The sequence below is a fragment of the Condylura cristata genome, unplaced genomic scaffold (genome assembly GCF_000260355.1).
Source record: "Condylura cristata isolate star-nosed mole 26May11 unplaced genomic scaffold, ConCri1.0 scaffold00001, whole genome shotgun sequence".
Classification (NCBI taxonomy): domain Eukaryota; kingdom Metazoa; phylum Chordata; class Mammalia; order Eulipotyphla; family Talpidae; genus Condylura; species Condylura cristata.
The window spans coordinates 31492163-31509676 of NW_004567102.1; positions in this window are offsets into that span (position 1 = coordinate 31492163).

The following is a 17514-nucleotide window of genomic DNA, read 5'->3' on the forward strand; positions in this document are numbered from 1 at the left end:
AGGTGCTAGATTCCAAAATCTAAAAAGAACTCATATAAACCAACAAAAACAAATATCAAATAATCAAATCAAAAAGTAACCAGGAGAACTAAATAGCAAATGGTCTCCAATGATGATTTCTGACAGACAAAAGGCATGTGATAAAATTCTCATCATTAGTTATCACTCAGGAGATGCAAATCAAAATCACAATGAGATATTACTTCACATGTGTGAGAACAGTCCATATCAAAAAGGCCATAGACAAGTGTTGGTGAAGATAGAGAGAAAAGGAAACCCTCGTAACTGTTGATGGAAATGTAGACTGGTTTAGCTCCACACAAAATAATGTAGAAGTTTCTCAAAATGTCAAATATGGATCATCCATACTATTGAGCAATTCTACATCCCAATAACTACCATAAAAATGCACAACACAAACTAGAAAGGATATATACACATATATGTTATTGCAACACCATTTATAAAAGCCAAGTTATGGAAACCATATATGTGTCCAATGACAGATGAGTGGATTAAGGAGATACAGTATATATGGAGAGGACTACTACTAAGTAAAAAAGATGAAATCTTGCCATTTGTAATAACATGGATAGAAATAGAAGAGTAACAATAAGAGAAATAAACTAGAAATACAAACACAGATATGAAAAGAAATTCTACTTGTATGTGCTATATAAAAAAATAAGACAACAGACAGGCAAAATCAAAACCAAAGAAATCCTAGAAATGTGGTTAGGAGTGAGGCTACAACAGGTGTAGTGGGAGGATAGGAAGATATGTGGGAGAGGAGACCCAACGGGCTATAGTGGAGTTTTATGGGTGCCTTGGTAGTATGTGTCATGTGATAAATACATCAAAGATGTGAGAAATGTACCTCTGAGTCATATACAGTGTTGTAAACCAGTATTACTTCAATAAATATATTATACAAAACCCCAAAATACATTAGAAAAAAGAACCTATGAAAAGAAGAATAAATTGTATCGAAAGATTCAAGGACAAACATAAAGAAAATGGACAAGAGACAATTTGGAAAATTAACAAAGTAAAAAACCTAGTTCTTTGCAAAGATAATAAAATTGATCAGGGCCCTCCCCGGTGGCACAAGGGGTTAGGACACAGCACAGCAAGCTGGCCGCAGCTGCTTCAGGGAGAGTTCGATCCTCCCCCGGGAAGTGACCGCATGGCGGGCAGACCTCTCCTGACCAGGCCACTGCTCCCCTCAGCAGTGTACTTCGTCAGTCGGCCTGTTCTGCTCCCCACTCTGTCTCTGGAGAATCCTCTCACCTGACCCTGCACCTCTGGCCTGTACCCCAGTTCTGTATGCATAAATAAATAAAACTTTAAAAATAATAATAAGAAATGAAATTGATCAGTTGTTCTCTTTCACTACTAAGAGAGATAAACCTTTTGTTTTAAACGTACAGAGAATACTGCCGAATTCATTTCATATGACGTCTTCACTAGCTATCCTGATAATTCACACACAAAAAAGAACAATCTCTCTTCTGAAAATAGATGCATAGATAGAAGCAGCATTCCAACAGTAAGTGCAAATACAACATGCTCAAGTAGGGTTTATACTGGGAATGCAATGTTAATTTAACATGCAAAAATCAGTCAATCCACCATGTTAGGAAAAAAAATAATGTAATTATTTCATAGATGAAAATTGACAAAACTCAATCATAATAAAAATCAACAGAGATTACTAGGACTATTCCTCATTCTGATAGAGGGCCTATATGAAACATCTACTTCTAATATACTTAAGAGTGTTCTGCTCCTATGTTATAGTAAAAAAGGTGGATGCTCACATTCACTGTTTCTTGTCAAATTGTCCCGAAGTTCCTAGGTATTGCAATAAAGAAAAGATATTGCAAAAGAAAAGACACAATGAACAAAAGGGAAAAATAAGACTGTCCTATTGTCCCCATGATTATATGTGTGTAAGAATCCAACAAAGGGGCCCTCCTGGTGGTGAGGTGGGTTAAAGTACAGCATTAAGAAGTTAAAGCCACTTCAGCATGAGTTCGATCCCCATCCCGGAGGTGACCACATGGCACGGCAGAACTCTCCTAACCTGCCCACTGCTCCCCTCAGCAGTGTGTTTCAGTAGATCCACCTGTTCTGCTCCCCACTCTGTCTCTGGTGAATGCTCTCACCACCCCTGCAACTCTGGCCTGTACTCCAGTTCTGTATGCATGAATAAATAAATATTAAAAAAGAAAGAAAGAAAGAAAAGAAAAAAGAATTCACAAGGTATGTAATTACTGAAAAGAGTTCATTTTGGAAGAGCAAATAATATGCCAATATCCAAAAATAGCAATGGTATTTTTATACATTAGCAGTTAAAAGAGCAATATAATTCATTTGTAATAACATATACATCATAAAATGCCTAGGAGTAAATCTAATAAAAAGAACTCAAAACTTCAACACTAAAAACAGCAAAGCATTATTGAGCAAAATATAAATAAAGAGAGTGACGCACCACGTTATGGTTTGAAAAATTCAATATATATCAATTTTCTTTCCAAACTGATATATAGACTACAATAGTCCCAATAAAATATTCTAGGAGGGATTTCGTAGAAATAAACAAAGTGATTTTAAAATTTGCATGGAAATATATAATTCTCTGATAAGGAATATTTTAAAATAAGAACAAATGTGGAACACTTACCCCACATGATTTTAAGTCACATTATACAGGCAATATGGTATTGGTGAAAGGGCAGACCTAAGGAGAGAAAGCTAAAAAATAAGGTCAATTGATTATCTAGAAAGGTGCCAGGCAATTTCCTGATAAAAAAAGAAATACAATTAGTTTTCCTCAACTATCTGGTGATCCTTGGTTGGAAGTTCATACTTCCAGATAAAGGATCACAACAATTGGCATAATTTTCTAGCGCCAGTAACTTGCCTTCACTGATTTCATTTTAGCTATCTGAAGGCCTCCCTCTGAATGGAGGGGTGAATACTGTCTCTGTGTATCTAAACTGGGAATGCCTTTAGGAAGGTTCAGGAAAAATAGGTAAGCTGTAGACAACAGTATGTGTCCTAAAATATAGAACACCTTATTGTGGATAAGTATGGAGAGCAACTTAAACTGTCTTGCTGATGAAATGTTCATTTCTTTCTACTTTTCTCCCAGACCTAAGCAGTCACACTAAGAGCTTACTACAGACATATTAATTTAGAGAGAACTCCAAAAGATGGGAGTGCAAAGACACAGCCAATCTTTTAAATTGATGTTACTTCTAGACACAGCCATTGCCTTTGTATGTGTTAACTCCAAGCTTGAAATATCTCTGGAATTCTTTCTCCTTCTACAACAGCTTTTCCAACTGATTTAGGCTATATTTTCCTCTTGTTTCTCTGAGATCCCAGAACCAGTTACTTCCTTATTTTCAGGAATTCCTATCAACCATCTGCTGATGATTTCCTCCTTTTTAATATCATTGCTGCTGTAGACTGATATTTTTTTCAAATAAATTTTCTGCAAGATTGAGAATTTCAGGTAACAAAGGATGAAAGCACATCAGCTCAGTGCACCACACTGATACAATTATTTGATGGGTAGTGAAATATATACTATTACTCAATTATTGTAGGCATGAAAGCAAATGAACACAAATTTTACAGAAATAAGCATGCAATTTTATAATTCATATTAATATACTTTAAATACTCATACTCTTCAAATGAAAACATTAAAATATCTTGTAAATATTCCTTTATAGTAATCTATACAAAAAAGTCAGACCTAAGCAAACAGATTTACTTACACATTATTTATGAATGCCAGTGAAAGATACATATAAGACACCTAACAAAAGAACAATGCTTTAATAGTGTACAACATATCTTCTTGTTACAACAATATAGAGAAATGAAAATTTAAAAATCACTTCAACAATAATTATGTGAAAATGTTCATAACATAAACTGACAAAAATCTGAAATATTATACACAGCCGTGTATCATTTCTTTTCATGTATTTAATAATGTGTGCACATTTATAAAGAATCTGAAGGAAATATACTAAAATGTAATTGGTACCTAGCCATTGAATTGCTTTAACTTAGTCACTGGATATCATTGTTCCTTCTATGAAACTTAAGAAAAAATTAATTTCAAATGTTCTAACAAAAGGACACAATACCATTATCAGAAAAAAAATAAAATGCTAGCATATAAAGATCCCTTTTTACAAAAGAATTTGTGCTTTAAACATTTTTTTAAAATTGGCTAGAAAAAATCCCTTCCCAAGCTTCCTGGTAATCAAGGTATGGTCTCTATTTATTTTCAACGTAATTTCTGTTTAATTCTGTTTTGTCATGATGATACCTATTTTTAATCTTTGTATGGGGACTCCTACAAAATTTTCCTCATACTACCAAGGATTAATCAAAGCAACACCACAAATGTGGATTAACAATAACTGAGATCTCTGGATAAAACAATTTTACACCCAGTTTTTCAACTTCTCGCTTTATTAATGAGCTTTGAAAACTTAAAACTGAAAGTCTTAGAAATGTGTTCCTTTGTGGCTTCTCTTGTCGGCTGTGAATGATTAAGTGGCTTATTAAGACAATTAAGTTTGGACCTGTAACTAATCGCTTTTACTGTGACAATATCCTATTAGACATCCTTGAATCTTGTGGGGCTTTTTCATTCAAAGTTTCAGCCAAACTATGATAATGAGAAGCAAGAAGCCATAGTAATTAATTATCAAGGATCAGTTCATCTAAAGCAGCATCTCTTTTCCTATTCCCATCTTCTCTGTCTCTTATGTGGGTGAAAATTATGGTAAAAAGAACACAATTTTCTCTTTTAATTTAAGGTGATTCAGCTAAATTTGATGTTTCTAGGTAAAAAGACTCCCTACTAACCCGTCCTTCTCTTTCTTCCTGTTTCATAGAGCTAGGTTTCTGTATGGTCTCTCAAGTACCCAATCTGATATCACAATCACATTTACAAAGTCATTTGTTTGATTATGTGCATAAACACTGTCTTCCTCACAAAACTGTTGGCTTTATGAGACTGGAAACCCCATCTGCCTATACCCTATCAGGTTTCCAAGTACCTAGCTCAGTATCTGACACAGGGTAGTTGCATGGAACAATTTTCATAGATAACAATAAACCATTTTCCTTTTATCATAGTTTGCAAATATGAGACATTGTACAAAAACAAGTTTAATAGTCATAGAAAAAAATATCAAAATTATACTTGTATTACCAACCAATTCATTAATAAGAATTTTATAATTTTATTAAATTTTTACTGATGGAACACTGGTTTACCATATTGTATATCATTCAGAGGTATGAATAAGACTCATTATACAGCAACAAACTATTTTTTAAAAAGAATATAAACATGACACAACAATGACAAAACTCAAATCCACTAATCTAATGACTGTGATAAAGTGTTGTGAAAAAAATTCCAAAAGTATAATTTAAGATAAACTTTTCATCTTGTTCTGAATTTTCATAGATTATACTGTCTTATTTGAGAACATGATGAGATACTGGAACACAAAATTAATATAACTTAAATTATGGTCATGGAAAATATATATAATATCTATTTTACAAATATGTATTTTAGGAAAATGTGCTTACATCTTTAATAGATGTCTCAGAAAGAGATTAGGGTTTTCATTCAATAAAACACAAAAAGGAAGAGAAAATCCATAATGACACCAAATAGAAAGGATGACTTTTTGCCTTTATCAAGATTGATACAGAATTCTAGTAATATTTTTATAATTATTATCACACTGACATTTGTAATTGATTCATATGGCTCAGATGATTGTCATAAGTATGCTCATCTTTAAGCTGTTTGATCCATTTGCTATTAATACTCAGACTTATTCCAAAACATTCTTTTTTTTTTTTAAAGATTTATTTATTTGTGCATACAGAACTGGGGTACAGTCCAGAGGCTCAGAGGTGGCGAGAGGCTTCACCAGAGACAGAGTAGGGAGCAGAACAGGCAGATCGACAAAGTACACTGCTGAGGGGAGCAGTGGGCAGGTCAGTAAAGGTCTGCCACGCCATGTGGTCACCTCCCAGGCAGGCGGGAATTGAACTCATGCAGAAGTGGCTTTTAGTTTCTTAGTGTGGTGCTTTAACCCGCTGTGCCACCAGGGAGGGCCTCCAAAACATTCTTAATTGACTTTGTGCCATTTAGATTGTGTCCAAAGAAAGCACACAATCCCTCAAAGGGGGAAAAAGATGGTACTGCAAATTAAATGGAATAACAAAAGATTCCAAGTAGCCCAAGCAATCTTGATAAAAGAATATAGGTGTCACAATCCTGGCTTCAAAATGTGCTACAAAGCTACAGTAATCAAAACAGTGTAGTACTGGATTAAAAATAAATTATCAGACCAAAGAAAAGAAATGAAAGAGCTCAGAAATAAATCCACTTATATGGATAGTTAGTTTGCAAGAAAGGAATTGAGAGTATACATTGAAAAAAGGAAAGTCTCCTTAACAAATGATGTTGGGAAAACTTGACAGTAACATGCAAAAGATTGAAATTGGACCACTCTTTCACACCATACATAACAATTAATTCAAAATAGAAAGCATAGAAGAAAACATAGATAAAACACTCCACAACACTGACTTTAGTGATGTATTTAGGGATTTGAATTCAATGACAAGCAAACAAAAGCAAAAATTAACAAATAAGACTATATCAGATTAAAAAACATCAGTGAGGTGAAAGAAATTATCATTAAAACAAAAACACCTTGGCCCTCCCTGGTGGCGCAGCCGGTTAAAGCACAGCACTGAGAAGCTTAAGCCACTTCTGTATGAGTTTGATCCCCGCCTGCCCCGGAGGAGATCCACATGGCGTGGCAGACCTTTACTGACCTGCCCACTGCTCCCCTCAGCAGTGTACTTCATCGATCTGCCTGTTCTGCTCCCCACTCTGTCTCTGGTGAATCCTCTCACCCTCCGCATCTCTGGCCTGTACCCCAGTTCTGTATGAATAAATAAATCTTTAAAAATAAATAAATAAATAAAAATAACCCATACAATATCCCAACCAGTAAAATAAAGCACATAGGAAATTTCTCTAATAATCAAGTCACACAAAATAAAAATTCCCTAGAAATATCTATATTCAATGCTACTAGCTCAGTTTTAACTTGTGTCCATATTCATAATGTGTCCTTTAAGTAATTATCTTCTTTTCCTCTACTAGATTGAGCTTTATTGTGCATCATATACTTTGTTTCACAAAAGTAAATACAAAAGTACCTACTCAGCCAGGTGAAAAAGAGAAAACTGGAGGATAATAAAATAAATCTTCTGAACAGAGTAATATTCACCACTGCTTACTCTTTAACAGTCTTTCCCCTGAACAAGGAAAAGGGACGAGATTTTTCATAGGACTCCAAATAACTTCTTAGCCGTTAGTTCAGAGAGATTTACTCAGAGAAACCTCTCAAGCTTTGTTTCTTTAAGAAATGGCACTCACTGTGTAATATGACTCGAAAGTCACCATCTAGCAAATGTAATTTCCTTGCAGCATCAAGTGAAGTCAAACGTTAGCTGAACATTGAACACGGTGTACACATCACATAGAGAGCTGAGCATACTGTAGTTGTTAAATTTCAGTCAGGGAAACAGATAAAGAAATAAGACACAAAAAGGAAGACCAGGGTTCCAGGACAGATGAGTAAGGAAAAGAATATAGTCTCAGGGTTCTTGCAGCCATTCAACTAATGTCTAAGAATCAGTCACAAACATGGCTCTTCCATGGAGCTGTGGCTAAGGCAGGAAAAGTGTGAGACAACTATCCATGTCTCTCAAATGTCCAACTTTTAAATGTATTTAAGAAGCGTACTGAGCAAGAGAGACAGATAATACATATCATAACATTATCACAGGCAGAAGCATTACCGAGTCCACAGACCCGTTGCATTCAGTTCCTTGTACTATCAATCAGTTTCACCCATTGTTTCCTTTTTATCAATGTAGTATTATAGAACAGTGAAATGGAATAAACATTTTCCTCTAAGTGATGTTTCCTCAGTGGAAAGGTTAGACAAAGATATAATATTTGAAACAGTGAGTTAGAAAACTGCTTTACTTTACTCTTTCATTCTACATGATTCATAAAATATACATACTTACAAAAACAGGCTAACCATGTATTTATTTCAGTTATATTATATAAAAACTAATTATCAATTTCCTTCTAAAATTATTTATCTGGTATGCATTAGTTTGTTGTAACAAATTTTCTCCAACTGCTTCTCAATATTTCAATTAAATTGTACTCCTGGTTCTGAAGCAATGATGCAGAAATTCTAGCAAAAGCATATTTTGATATTTTGAGGGTGTTTTACAAGCCTAGACTCCAAATTTCCTGCTAAACTTTAATTCCATTCCATTCTGTACAGGAGAAACTGAGTTCTGATTTTTATTCTTCTCCCTGGAGGTTCTCAGTTTGCTTCCTTTATAGTTAATGGGGAGAGTCTCCTAGTCTCGGGAGAAAAGGAAGCCCAAGAATCTAGCTGCACCATTTACAGATATTCCTCCATTCCAAAAGGCATTAATTAATAACTTAATGAATCATGGAACATCTTGTGACAATTTTTCAAAATGCACTGATCTTCAGTGAGGCCTGCTATGAATAGCAAAATTAAACACAGGAAACAAAAATTGCAATGTTCATGAAGAGTTTTTGTGATATGTCTTGATTGCTTCTTCATATTTATGCATTTCCTCACTTCTTACTCCCTAGAATCCAGCACATTACTCTTCTTTCAGTTCTAACACTGCAAGCCCTTTCCTATGCTTATTTTAAAATTAAGACAAAAATTCTGTATATACACTGTACACAAGCAGTGTAAAAGAAAGAGCAACTACCAAAAATTTATGACCAAGAAAACCTATGACTTAAGGAATCATAAAACTCTATAAAGTATATATTCAAATAATGTAAAATAGATCAATCCTTTGTTGACTGTTATATCAATCTGCCACAGAAAAATATATAGTTAAGATAATATATTTATAAAGAAATGATCCATAAAGGCACATTATTGATTTTTTTTAAGTAGAACTCTATTAAATAGCTATTCCAAACACTATAAAGGATTTGCTAAAAAATGTTTACAAACTTGGCCATTCCATGAGCTAAACCCAGATTTTTGTCAACCTAAGTTTTTGCATTCTAATATTTCTGTGATATAGAGAAGAGTTCCTAGAATTGAAATTCTTTTATTACTGTGCTTTGGAAATGATTATCCTGATGGAGTCCCCTTCTCTGAGAACTGCACCCTTCTACCCTGAGAGTCATGCTTTCACTTCAAACCCTTGTTCCAAAGTTGTAGCCTTTTCCTAATAAGCAGTTTATGTAAGGACTAGAAATCAAGAAAATAGGCTGGGCCAATGGAAGTCTTTCTTCCAGGAATCAAAATGCAAGTGATTGTTTCTTTTTTCCATGATGCAGACTTCTGGAGAAATGCTTCCATTGGCCAGAAGTGTAAAGTATAGTAAACTATTCTGTAGAATGAATAGACATGATAGATGCCTAGAAAAGCCCTAATGCCAGAACGTGGTAAATTTTACTTTCAGTTTCTAAACAATGCCTCTACTACCTTTTCATCTTTAGTTTCACAGGAAAACCTCTTTCCTTTTAAGCCTCTTTTTTTTTATAAAAACAAAATAAATACATACAAAGGCATGATTACTACTGTATTGATTCCAAAGTGTATGTTACAACTGGCATATAAAAGTTATGTCATGTTTAGTAGAAGACTAGAACACATTTCATTTAGATGTCCTTTTATAATAAGGACATGTCCTTTATATAATAAGGAATAAACTCTGGCCCTAACCCTTAATTGATAACTTTTATGCCTAGAGGCCTTCAGACCTTTGGTCAAAATCTATGATTTGATTTGACAAATAAGAGTAATAACTTGACCTTTTAAAGATGCTTAACAAATGCAGTGTTTGGTAATTGAAAGGACGAAGGATTACTTGTTTTGTGTGTATTTGTTCATTTCTTTCACTTCCGACATTTACTTTAATGTAAAAGAGAGTTATACTCAAAGGACTGAAAGTTAGAATATCAAAGAATACGACTCTCCCTCAGAGGATATCTGGTCCTGGTAAGTCCCTTTGAGCTTTTTGAACTTGGAAGCTTTTTAAAGATAAATTGAGTGTAGGCAATCCTCTCACAATGTGAATGTGTCTGTGGGCATGTGTTTAAACTGATCTACATAATATAAAGCCTGCATGAAAAGTAAACTACTGACTTAAAATGTTGCTTGGAAAAATAATTATTAACCCAGTGTGCATTTATATTATAAATGAGCTGCCACACCATTAGATTACAACATGCCCAGAATTAGGGAATGATTCATATGAACTCTTGCACTTCAAGAAATAAATATATTAGCATGAAATTGCATGAAATAAAATTACAGAACTATCTAATCTATCTAATAATTGACAGTATGTAACATACTTTCACAGAACCATATAATAATGACAACAATAATGAAAATTTTCATAATGTTCATTATGTAAAAACATCTGTTATTTTCTATCATTAGTTTATTGGAACCTCCAAACAATTCTGTGAAGCACATTTACTTTACTATAAAGTCTAAAAAGGAATCTGAAGATCAGAGATGCCAGATAATTGCTTGAGGTAACATAGCTTGGAAATAGAAGAGCTTGAATTCAACCTAAAATTACTTATCTAAAAATTTGTTAATTTTTTATTACATCGTACTCCACCTAAAGCAAAATAGTTTTTAAAGTAAGAATACAAATCAGTTAATGATGCATTGTTCATTTTTTCCAAACTAAGTTAGCCTATAGTATGACTAAATAACTAAACAATCATCACACCATGACATATGAGATTCTGCATTACTCCTGTCTTTCTGGAGTGTTCACAATCAAAAGCAGTGTGAAGCATAAGGTCAACTCCAGGACAGTAGGGCAAGACCAACCAGGATTAGTAGAGAGCTATATTAAGCTGTCTTCACAGCATGGTCAAATCAGAGGAGTCCTAATATCAATGATGTAGGGAAGCACACAGACCACTATAAGGTCATAGGAGGATTAATTGAATGCTTAAATAACAGTCTGAAATACTCACAAACATTGTACATTATTCTCATCATATGTGTTCTGCCTTTTCGGTTTTCAAAAGAAAAAAGAAAAAGCTGCAAGATTCACTGTAATCCATTTAAGATAATATCCCAACCATCCTCAACCAAGTATTTATTTATGCAAGTATATTTAATGACAACAGCAAACTGCTCCCAATATGTAACCAGATGATGCCAATTCAAAATGCTCTGAATCAGCACAGTAATTATAAAAATGACTCAGGAAAAAGGCAAAAATCAGCATCAAATATATATATATTTCAATATTACTGCAATTTACTTCTCTTCAATAAAAAAGAAAAAAGTTTCCTCTAAGCTATACAGAAAGAAAAATAAGTGTATCATTTTATATTCTTCCCTGAAATAATAAAAGAGAGACACATTATTATCTTTTTCTGTTTTTTGGTAAATTTATTTATGAATTTAAGTCAGTAATTGGAATTTTAATAAAGTCCTACAGAGGGAAATTAATATCATACACCATATCTTTAAGCAGTGTGAACTGAAATGTTAGACAATCCTTGTGTTCTTTTTGTATATATTTAAGGACCACTGTCCTTGTAAACAATGGCTTTAAAAAAGATTAAGATCAAACATATTATTAGAGGATCTCTATAAAAAGTCAGCAAACTGGTCTGTACATCTGCAGGTTCATATGACACAAGCAGGCAAGTTATCTTTAACTTAAAAGACATATTTAGTGTTCCCTTTTTGCTTCATTTAGCTTGTTTCACGCTCATAAATGTTTTCAAGAATTATAGTAAATTGATTTCTAATTTTTATTGCTATCGCAACTGATGAAAATGATAGTTTCATTTTTGTGAGAATTTTAAAAATGAAGCCCTATTCTGAAAAATAAATAAAACAAAAAGATACATGTTCTGTCTTTGTGGATCTGGCCATGGGTAGACTTAGTTAACCACTGTCTTCTTTCATATACTTTATTAAAAAAAAAAAAAAAACTGGGACAATAACTTCTGCCTCATAAAAACTGTTGAAAATATTTTTAAATAGAATGCAGGTAAAGTGCTGAAAATTGTGAATTGAAAAAAAAGGAGGGAAGCTCAATAGCTATAGGTGTTTTTTAAATCATTTTTATTGAGAACAAAAACCATACAGTCCAATGTCTGCATTAACATGATTTTACTCTGCCAACAGATTCTTGCCCAAATTGAAAGTGCAAATAATTTTTTTTTAACTTCAGTAAATTCCTCCCAATCCATATATCCAAACTTAAATCCTAAATACCTCCCTTCTCAAGACAATAGACCTTCCACATTCCCTGGAAATCCTGACCTTGCCAATTTTGAACTCTGAATCTTAGGTCAAGATCATTGTCAAACCTCAATCAGATTACTGCCCTAAAATGTCATGCAATGGATTAAAGCATAGCAGTATGACACTATCTGCAGCCACTGCATCATTACTTAGATCCCTGGCCAGGGAGGTGACCCACATGACACATCACACCTCTCCTGACCCACCGGCTGCTTCCCTCAGTCAGTTTGCCTGTTCTGTTCCTCACTCTGTCTCTGGTGAATCCTCTCAACTACCACACCTCTTGCCGGTACCCCAGTTCTTGTACACATAAATAGATGTTTTTTAAAAAAGGATCTTAGAGTTCTTACTGTGTCTGACTCATGTATAAAGGAGATATATATGTTACTAAACTTTTGTTGGCTCTTTTCTCCCTTTAAAAAAAAATACTAAAACCGGGCCCTCCCTGGTGGCGCAGTGGGTTAAAGCATAGCACTAAGAAGCTAAAGCCGGCCCTCCCTGGTGGCGCAGCGGGTTAAAGCACAGCACTGAGAATCTAAAGCCTCTTCCGCATGAGTTCGATTCCCACCTGCCCTGGAGGTGACCACATGGCGTGGCAGACCTCTCCTGACCCGCCTGCTGCTCCCTTCAGCAGTGTACTTCATCGATCTGCCTGTTCTGTTCCCCACTCTGTCACTGGTGAAGCCTCTCACCGCCCCTGAGCCTCTGGCCTATACCCCAGTTCTGTATGCACAAATAAATAAATCTTTAAAAAAAAAAAGAAGCTAAAGCCACTTCAAGATGAGTTCGATCCCTGCTCCAGAAGTGATCCAGACAGCACAGCAGGCCTCTCCTGACCCTCCTGCTGTACCCTTCAGTCAGTTGCCCCGTTCTGCTCCCCACTCTGTCTCTGATGAGTCCTCTCATCACCTCTGCAACTCTGGCCTGTACCCCAGTTCTGTATGTATAAATAAATCTTTTTTAAAAATCCTAAAATCTCATAAATAGTCTAGTCTTTCTCTCCCCCTCAAAGTGATATTTAAGATTTATTTTTAAAAATAATGACTTCCTTGACTCAGTTGATAATAAATGCAACTTGCATTTATTGGTGTTCTTTTTGGTGAATGATCTGTTAACATTACTGTGATTATTATTATTGTTATTATTATTATTATTATTATCATGAATATCTTTCATCTGTCTAACTATATGGCTTCTGAATGTTGTGTAAGGAGTTCTGGGACATTATGGGGAATTTACAGGGTAAATAGAGGGGTATTTTAAATTTTTGTGGGAAACTGCAATTCTAACATCTTTTAGACATAGGATAGACTGATTTAACGTAAGATTGCCAATGCCTTTCAAAACAACATATCTTTGTGAAACTGGTTTTTGAGAAACTGTTGGAATAAAAATCAAATGCTGCATAAAAGTTAGTGTGAAAAGAAAATGAGGGTGAAATACCAAAGTAGGAGAATTATACAGTGCTCAAGAGGCATGCACATCCCATTAAAAATTGTGGTTATTTTGGGATGAAGTAAAAATATTTTTTCTTTTGATGTATGTGCATATCATTTATTCATACAGCTATTAAATTGCTACAACTTAAATATTTATTAGGTTGTTTAGACATAACTTCAAAATGAATGGAAATATTTGCTTTTTATTTTGGTCTAGGAATATTGTAAAAGATATCACAAAGACATTAAGAACAAAAAAATATGTTTAGGAACTTGTGCTCTAAGCTATTTGCTCTGCAAACTGTGACTCGTGTATAATTTAAAGAAAGATTCCCTACCTCCAAGGTAAAAACTCCAATTTCAACCCCACCAATCTTTTCTAAGGGCTTCTCCCTTCTTTAAATGGTCCTTATATGAATTTCTGGATGTCTAGAACTCCTCCTATGTCACAAGGAAAGCTCTCATTTTAATTATTAGTAAGATTAAACATATATACACTAAAGACAGAGTTGCTTCTTGGTCACTCTCTTTCATTCAACAAATATTTAATGAATAGAGGATATGTGTTAGGCATTGTTCTACGTGTAAAGATACACTGGCTAGAAAACTCATTACATGAACACCCTTGTAGCTCATTTGAAACTAGCTAGATATTTCCAATCATAAATATACTCTGGAATGATCATTATTTCTGAAGCAGGTGTCTAATTCAATTAATGCCAGGATTTTCAACAGAGAACAGAGAGACACATTATTTATTTTACACTCATTAAATTTAGGCCAGTGCTAGGGTTGGTGATGAAATTTGCAAATGTGTTTTCCCAGTTTTGAGAAGCAAACACATGAATGACCAGTCCTATTTTCTCTCACTTTCCTGCTTCACTTCCTACACATTCCAAGACTTTTCATCAAAATGGATGATTTTTTTCATAGACTCTAAAATGAGCTCAACTCTCCAGTCATTTTATTTTAACCAGTACCACACTGATGATCTGTCCTAAGTCAAGATCATATACTCTTTTCCGTAGCTCAAATTTCTTTTCTAATCCTAAGCACTGCCTAAATACAAATTCAAATTATCTTCAATATAACAATGTTCTGAATGTCTTCTGAATATTTCCTTTCAACACAAACACAAAATTGTAAATGCACATTTTTAATGTTTATAGGTAACTAAATTTCACTAATAACAGTCAAATAAAGATATAGATAAATTTCCTGTATTTGCTCCATATCTATTCCAATGTACTTATTATAAATTCTCACATGTAAAAAGGAGCCTCTAAATTAATGTTATAGTTCCAAAATAAGCAAAAAAAAAAAAACTCAAAACTTTTATGAGGAGCTCCTGTTTTAGTATGACAATATGCCAATAAATAGTTTTTCAAAACCCAATAAACAAAGTATGCTTTTTCAAATCCACATTATAGTTTTTCAAACTATAATGTCTGTAGTACCAGAATACTATAATAATTATGGAATACTACAACAATCATAATTTAAAAGAAAATAAAGGGAAATGCCTTCTCCTATATACTTCTAAACAAATCTGCTCCATTTTCACTATTTTGAACACTACTTTCACATAAGAGTATGGAAATACTTCCCCAAAACCTTTGGCATTTAAAATCATGGGATCCACCTTTTCTTCATCATAACAAATTTACAGATGTATAATAAGAGAATGACATATTGATAGAAAGTGAGTCCCCAAATCAGCAAATATTCATGACAATAATTTTCTTGTTTTTTCAGGGGAATCAGAACTTAAGAGCTGACTCTCGATGAAGTTACTTTAAATGACTCCATTTTAAATTGAGTGATTTTAAGTGCCAAGGACTAGTGTCTACTAAAAGAAGGCAAGAAGAACTCAGTAACAAATTCAGCCTGAATCAAGCCCCTTTGCCTTTAAGAAGAAATTTGAAAAAAGCAGATACTGAGTTTGTGCTTCTATCTCCCTGACTAGCAACATACTCTGCAAATAACACATATAGACACACAGGCAAGAAGAATGGATGATAACAAGCCTGCTTATTCAGAACTTTCCTAACATTTTTCGTCCTAATGACTTACCTTAAGAATCATAAATGTCAAAGAAAATTAATAATAATGTGCACCCAGGGTTAGCCATTTTAAAGTCACCTGTTTTCATTCCCTGCATCTTAAGTCTCCCCTTTCAAAGCCATTCTAACTGTAGCTCTCCTAGCATGGAAATGATGACTCTTATCTCCTTCTGTCTTCTTGCCCCAACCTCCCTCTTTCAATCCACTCATTTATATCTTCATGTAAATTCAAGTCACTGTGTTACCTGTTCTAAGGATTTCTGAGTTAACCTTTACCTCCAAAAATAAAGGAGGTAGCTATGATCCCTACTGAGGAGAATGGCAAATATAAATAAAACAGGTAAGAGTTACTGAAATTACCTTTTTGGGAATAAATTATTAGAAATAGAGTTAAAAAATACTCCTCTCTTTATCCTCAGGGAACTCTATAATGCAAAAACTATCTTTGATAAATTTCCTTAATTGCAATGTTTCTGTATATCTTAGCTTACCTTATTTAGAATATAAATTTGTAACTATTCAAAATACTCCTTTAAAAAAATGCCCTGGGCCTACTAGAGTCTCGGCAGACTCTGGACTGTCACTTGGCAGATTCTACATACCCAAATGGGAAGCCTTTTAAATTGCTTCTAAACTGGAGTGTGAAGCCTAGACCCTGATTGCCAGATTGACTTCTGGCTAATTCCATCTGTTTATAGATCTGCCACAGAGCCAGGTGCTGGTTACCACTGTCTTAATGGCAATTCAGTTTGAAAAGCAGATGCTTACTCTGAACTATGTGCCCAACATTTCGCATGTAAAAAATTAGGTCCCTGGAAACTGATATGATCTCAATGCATGTCACTATAACACACACACAAAATAAATGTTTTAATTTAAATAAAATATTTAAAAAGCACAGCATAATGTCTTGATTCAGAAGGTACTTATTTTTAAGATTCAATTTTACTCACAGTCAATACAGTTTTTTTCCCGAGGAAGTCAACTCTAGATGTAGTAAATTAAGGAGGATCTTCAAGAAAATGTGGATTTTACTGGCATGATTTAATTCTCTCCAGGTTCCCACACTGGGAAGTTCCACATCGTAGGACCTTTCCTGTGTTTCCATGTTTGTGCTGCCAGAGAGTTTAAGGGCTGAGTAAAGATGCTCCAAGGACATGTACATGCTATTGGAAAAGGGAAAAACTTACAAATAGTATGACTGAATGATGCCATGATTTGACCTCCCTCTAAGGAGTAGGAACAGTTATGGGAACTCAGAATTCTCAGTGGCATGATGTACATACCTGGCATTTTATTCAGACACACCACCATGATGAATGCAGGCTTTAACATATCTACATCTATAATATAATTGAAAATGGATTCAAAAAGATATTTGCATGCCAATGTCACAGTAGTATTATTAGCAGCAAAAAGTGGAAACAACCCAAATGTCCACCAATGAGTAAAAGATAGGCAAAATTTGGTACATGTATACAAAGGACACTTATCCATCTATAGAATGGAATAAAGTTCTGACATTTGCTCCAAAATGCATGAAGCTTGAAAGAATTT